We start from the raw sequence: 7,008 nt of genomic DNA, 5'->3' as shown, positions 1-7,008 counted from the left end.
CTCTCTCACACACACACACACACACACAGAGAGAGAGAGAGAGAGAGAGAGAGAGAGAGAGAGAGAGAGAGCGCAAAGGCTGAAGCAGGTTGCAGCGGCATACAAACTTGGTCACATTTCAAGTTCTAGGCCTGCCTGGGACTGTCTCAAATACAAACCCAAACAAACAAGATATGCAGAGGTGTCAGCTGTACGTGACAAATGACTGTGGAGTGTACAGCAATGGCTGTGCTGACCCATGCCACTCACGATGTGTATTTTCAAGGTAAATGAGAGATACAGGGTTGGGTCATATGGATGGAAGCCATAGCATTTATCTTGTTGAAGAGTTTGAGGTCTGGGTGCACCTCAGCACCGGACGGGCTTCCGGGGGCCCTGGCTCTCTATCTCCTTTCCTAGCTAAAAATACCCTCTTCTCGCTACCCACCTCCCCGCGGGGACAGGTCTGGGGTGAGTGCCAACCCCATCCAGCCCCAAGTCAGCGCCTGCCGGCTCCACTGGGTCCCCAAGGACCTGGACCTTGTATCCTTAAAACGTTGGCTGGGCATGGAATGACAGGGTGCACCATGTGCTGGGATGCCGGGCTGGGGTGCGGGTGTCTCTGCTTTGGTGTTACCCCGACGCTTGGCAGGCCTAAAGGGTGGCAGGCAGTGTCGGCTTCCCAGAGATCAGGGTGGAGGGGGCCTGTGAGGGGAAGGGTGAGGCTGCATTGACCAATTTGCTACGACCTTGGCATCTGCAAATACTTGGGTTTTCAGGGGTGTCTGTCCCTGTCCAGCTTTTCCAAAGATCTTTGGGCTAAGGGCATGCACCCCTTACCAGAGTAAACACTCCCAAAACCATCCCTTCTTCATGCAGATCAACTCAACAAGGTTTCCCAGGTGCCCTGCAGGGATTCATGCTGCTGGCCCTAGCCCATGGCTGTTCTCTGGAAGAGGAGTTGGAGCCAGGCCCCTGGCTGGGAGCTCTATCCAGCAGCCTACAGCATTCTCGAGACAGGAGGAGCAAGGAGATGGATTTCCCACTCAGTTTCAGCTGAATCAGCCGATGGTGGCCAAAACACCAGAACCTTCACGTGCTGTGGAAACCCCTTAGGGGCTGTCCCTGGCCTCAGGTTCTCCAATGTGGTCAGAGCAGAGTCTCAGAGTTGGTCTGGGAGTCCAAAGCTGTACTCCTTGAGACTCCTTTGCCCAGGTGGGTGTGTGTCCCCATGCAGGGGAAAGAAACCCCCACCCAGGCCTGCAGGGACCTTGGCTTCCTGTCTCCCACCCACTTCCAACATGCCAGCCACAGAGTGGGGTGGAACCCACCAGGAGATGGAAATGTAAACAGTGTCTCCCACAGCCTGGGCTCTGCACCCAGTCTCAGGCTCCACACAGGGCCACCCAGAAGGCCGAGCGTCCCGGTCACACCCACTCCCAGTTGGTATGGATTGTCCCCAGGGAAAGGACACACAGTCACGCTTGGTGAGACTCATATATTAAGGTCCCGTCTGGACAGCTATAACAGATTGTCCCCCATCCCCACAGGAGTTAATTGTGTCATAGACACCACGAGCAATTGAGGCAGACCTATCACCAACCAGTGGGAGGGATTCTGGGAAGTCAGTGGTCCTGGAGCAGTGTGCGTTAAGAGCAGGTTCCCTTGATGCCGCTCAGGTTTCTGGCTACCCATGTCCCTGGTGGGCAAAGTTCTATGTGAAGATCCCAGAACCAAGGCTCTGGGCAGCTGAGATACACACAGAGGGGTCCCAGATAAAGATGTCTGTCACCCAGGGCCTCCAGATGATATCTTCTGGGTGAGCCACTCCTGCCTGCAGGACCCTGGTCAGCCACCTCACTGGAACCAAGAGGCCACACTGGGGACTGTCTGGTACCTCTGGTTCCATTGCAGCTTTCTGCATGCCTTGCAGAATGCCAGGGCTATGCTCCCCAAACAAGGCCTGAGTGTCTCCCTTCATCGAAAGTATCACCGGTAGCCCAGGCTGTCCCTGTTTGGCTCCTGCAGGTACTGAGCCAGATCCCCTGGGCTCTCGAAGTTATCCACATGGATAAAGGCATCAGGGGGCTGGAAGCGTTCTTAGCTCTTCCTGCTGGGCCCCAGGACCACTGGCACGGCCCAGGTTTCCAGAGCATCCTTCCACAGCTTCTCTGTGATGTAATTTGGGTGGAGGGAGTTCTCAAATGCCAGATAAAACTTGTATCTGGCCAGAGTCTCCGCCATGTTCCTTTCAGAGAGCCTCACATGTCCTTGGCCATACACATCCACGCGGAGGCGACTCCGAGGCACCTGGGCTGACTTGGAATCCCAGTTGGACACGACTCAGTCTTGGCAGAGATGTTGGCCTGGGTTTGGACTAGAGGCTCCAGCCACAGCTCCAGCCAGCCACAGGGCATGAAGATGTCCGAGTCGCTGCAACAGGACATGGTGAGGGTGAAGTAACCGTCCAGGGCTGATAGACTGCAGCAGTGACTGGACGACTACAGGAGGACAGAGCTACTGACCAGTGGAAGGGGCCATGTCCACAGTAAGATGAGGAAAGGCCGGAGGACACAGGTGGCTGGGGTGGAGGTTGGTCCTGGGTGGCTACCAGGAGCTGGAGGGACAGGTTGATCATGGGGTACTTGGACACAGGAGAAGAAGCACAAAGCCAATAGAAGCTGCTGCAGCAGCCCTGAGAGGCACACACACCAGGAACACGGTGCCCTGGCTACTTGGGTCATATCCATGAGCCAGGAGACCTGGGAAGAGGAGGGAGGTCACTAACTGCTGTGACTGCTGTGCTGTGTCTGTGTGTGCTATGTGAACATGAGGTGTTAATGTTACTGGCCACTTGAGTTTTTCTGAAGGGACTCATGTAGCCTACGCTGGCCTCAGATTGCTCCGTAGCTGGGGATGCTGTTGAACGCCTTCCCTCTCCAGCGTGGACGTCCACATCCAGCCAAATTTGATAGAGGTTGTTCTTGTTTCTTATATGACTGGTGACGGTACTCAAGGGAATGTCATTTACAGCAAAGAACCACAGACCCAAGGACCTGGCCTCTGGGGTCCACCTCCTCCTAAATACAGGAGAAATGACCCTCCACCTGGGCAGGCGTCTCCAGGAAAAGCTGCTCTCTGGTTTCATCTGGATGCCACACCTTCCCATACTCTTCTCTTGTTTGTTCTGGATAGAAATTCTCACCGAAGTTACTGGAGTTTTAATTCTAGGATTCTGGCTGGAAGGGGTAAAGACGACTTGTAAGGTCTGAGGTTACAGGTGAGGTCCCATGGTCATCTGCAGAAGAAACTCACTGCGAGGGCCTCTGCACTCCCCCAGTCCTGGAAGCATCCATCATTTAAATGAGGAAGCTGAGTGTCAGAGACAGGAATGTATCCAACCATGTACAGTCAGAGCCACTGATGACCCAGACCCACCCTTATCCCTTCCCGAACACCTCCCAGACTTACCGAGTGCTGCCCCAATCTACACACAGCCCAGACCTATGGACTGATGGGGAAGTCATCCTTGGATGCCATCTGACTAGGGGACCACAGAGCCCTTTCTGCATGACTGTTGGGAGCTGCATAGGTCAATGTCAGGTGTCTTCCTCAATGTTCCCAGCCTTATATTTTGAGACAGAGTCCAGAGCTCATGCCTGATCCTCCCGGCTCTGGGATCTGAGGAATGTGTGTGTGTGTTCCTGCAGGCTTTTCTGTGAGTGCGGGGGACTTGTGCTCAGGTCTCCATCCTAGGGCAACAGACTGAGCCGACTCCCCAGCCCTTACTGTTTGGATTTTTGAGACAGGGTCTCATGTAGCCCAGGCTGACCTCAAACTCATGGTGATCTCCCAATTGCAGCCTCCCTGGGTGCTGTGGCATTTGACCCTGCCTAGCTTAAGGGTCCTGCAAATCCTGGCACTTGGGGCTGGCGATGACTGGGCAGTAAGAACACTGGGTGCTCCTGCAGGGGAGTCAGGTTCCTCCATTCCCATCTCCCACACAGCAGCTCACAACCGCCTGTAACTCCAGCTCCAAGCACTACACCGCCCCCCTCTGGCCTCTGCAGGCATTGCACCCATATACATACAGGAATGAATAATAAAATACACCTGGGGGTGGGGGGAGAAGCAGTAGGAACAAAATAAGGAAAGAAAAAGAAACACAGGTGCTGAGCACGGCTGTCACTAAGAAATTCCACATGAAAATGTCGATCTCTGTTTCCTCCTACTGCCTTTTCATTGCAACCAGGACTCTTGGTCCTACATGGTGGAAGGAGAGAAGCAATTCTTGCCAGCTGCCATTTCACCTCCACACACGGGCCATGGCATGCATGCATGGACACATTATACGTAAATTAATGCAAGTTTTAAAAATAAAGTAGCATGTATATTAACTTTTTTGTGGGTCATATGTAGGAATATCATGGTAGGTCTGTTGGACTATGGTGAAGTTTGGGGAGCTGAAAAAGTTCTAGAAACAGATGGCCAGGATGGCTGTTAGTCTTCCTAAAGCTTTCCTTTCCTTCTGTCAGGGATGGAACCCAGGGTTTGGGGCAAGTAAGGGGAGTGAGGCTGAGCCCCACCTCCAACCCATCACTGGGAATTCTCTGCTGGCTCCACTCCCTGACTATGCCCCTGCCCCTCACTCCCTGGTGTAGGGTGTAGAGTGGAGTTGGAGGTGTTCTAGGCTGGAGGTCCACCCCTGTTCTCACCTATCCCATAACCCTCCTGTTTACATTCCCTGCCCTATAAGTTGAATCAGGCAGGTAGGCAGAGTAAGGGATAAATCCAGGTCCCTAGCAAGCTGTCTGGAAAGAAAGAAGCAAGCAGCACAGCAGGTTGGCCCAGCCTTGGGTCTGAATGGATCCTCTCCTGTACCTGATGATTGCTACTCCAATAAATTATGTCCCTCAAGGATAGAGAGTTCAGGATCAGAGTTTACATAATCCTGGGATGGGCAGCCCTAACCCACTGAGAGTGACGGCTTCCAAAAGTGACCCGAAGAGCACAGATCAGAGAATAAAGAAGGGGCCCAAATTCTGTCTACACCACAAGGTACTTTCCCTAGAACAATGGGAAAAGCCCACCTTCCTGGAATGGAACAAAAGCCAGTAAAACCCAAGCAAACAAGAAAAATGCCTGCAAACCACAGCTTGGTATGCTAACACACTTCTGATCCCAGTACTCCAGACGCTGAGGCAGGAGGATGCAGCATTCAGGGTCACCAGGACTCTATGGCAGCCCCATCCCAAAACAACAGAGGCTCTCAGTGGGCAGTGCTCACCCAGCATGCACGGAGCCCTGGGTTCTGTCCCACAAGCCAGGCATGGTGGCACCCACTGTCATCCGGGCATGGTGGAGGTAGAGACAGGAAGATTAGGAGTCCAGGGTCATCCTTAGCTATATAAGAAGTTTGAGGCCAGCCTGTGCTGTGTGAAACCCTCAGAAAGAAAAAAACAACAACAGGAACAACTGAAAAGACAGTCAGAAAAGCCCCTCTCTGGATATGTTGTGTGAGCAAATGAACAGACCCAAGGGCCCAGGTAGCCTGTGGACTATATGATTTCCAGTCCAGCTCTGGATCAGCATAAGGTTTAAACTCCTCTAACTCCATCCCTCAAAAGCCAGGAAGAATCTCCCTGCTCCACAAACCCAAGCTGGTGGACACTGGCTGCTGGTTCTGGTCTGGACCACTCTGCAAGCCATCAGACCCTTCCCATTGGTCCTAGACCAGCCCTGGCTGCTACAGCAAGGGCAGATTAGAGGAAGGACAGACTAGAATGGTCTCTTCCAAGAAAGATGTTCCAGAGTGAGACAAGCGCAATTGTCATCCCAGGTGGCCTTACCTGGAGTAGGAAGCAGCCTCGGCCCAAGAGCTCGTCAGCACCAGTTGCCTTTCCTGGGTACTGAAGAACTGAGAGAAGAGGAAGAAGGAAGCGTGTGTCATTTTATCCTTTATGTTCCCAGCCCATTTCCAGGGCTATCTCAGCCACAGGCATCAGCCTCCGGAGGAACAGTGCCCTGAATTCAAGGTCCCACCCATGCCTTTGGCTGAGGCTGTGTGGCTCAGCACACTAAGGGTTCCTTAGCCCCTTATCTAGATGCGAAGGAAGGGGCTAAGAGCACCAGAGCTATGAGGCAGTATAAGTCCAGAGTGCTTTCAGCAACTGTGGAAATGTGACAAAGACAGATCTTCATGACTGCTGATGACGAGGCTGGGGGGGGGGGGCGGTCACACAAAGTCACCCTTGAGCACAGGGCAACTGGAGCCAGAGAGGCATCAGGTAGAGGGATGGGCACATGGGCATGTGGCTCGAGTCACTGTTCCAGCAGAGCAGACACACTCGTGTTTGTAAAACCATTGTTTCCTTACATAACTTGTCCTGGCGATCAAGGAAGCTTTCTCATGGCAGACAGAGAATGTTCTGGAAAGTTAGTTTTGAATCAGAATCTGTCTTATCTTGGAGATGTAAATGGAAGCCTGAATTCTCTGTTCCACCAAGTTTTTTTTCTGCGTTGTGCCACCCGCAGTCCTGTCATGCTGCGTTTATGGGTATCCTGGCACCCTTGCTGAAGGACATGCCCATCCTCTCTGGGGCTGAATTAGTCAAGCAGAATGACTTCTGAGTTGTCTATCTTAATGTTACCTTGCCCTAGGCCCATGGCCAAGCGTAGGATGGGTGGGTGCTCTGTGGGGCACCTCTTCCAGGAAGCTACCCTGGGTTAACACCCCAGTCCTTCCAGCTCTCTGCCTCCCCTGAGGCCCCAGTGGCTCAGTTTGTTCCCGCTGGCTGGATTGTCTGGTGAGGACAAAGATGCTAGGATGACACAAAAGAGCCAAAAAGATGTTGGATTTATTTCATGGAATAAAATGACTTCTTGAAGCACGTCTACGGGGCAGCGCCGCAGCGTTCTTGTTTAATAGGGGCCCGCTGTCTGCAAGTACCCGGGGGTTACAACCTTGAGCCTGGCTTTGGTCACCGAGGCAGCCCAGAGCTGGGCTCTTTTCCCATTTCTACAGCACAC

The 7,008-nt window shown here is 53.0% G+C and overlaps 1 pseudogene; it reads right to left on the bottom strand.

The window, feature by feature from the left end:
• Positions 1 to 1,836: 1,836 nt before the first annotated feature.
• LOC110312284 lies at positions 1,837 to 6,645 on the bottom strand (annotated as a pseudogene).
• Positions 6,646 to 7,008: the final 363 nt, after the last annotated feature.

Source organism: Mus caroli, chromosome 17 (assembly GCF_900094665.2).
Source record: "Mus caroli chromosome 17, CAROLI_EIJ_v1.1, whole genome shotgun sequence".
Taxonomy (NCBI): Eukaryota; Metazoa; Chordata; class Mammalia; order Rodentia; family Muridae; genus Mus; species Mus caroli.
Note: the sequence above shows the minus strand (reverse complement) of the source record. Positions and strands in the feature narration are given on the sequence as shown.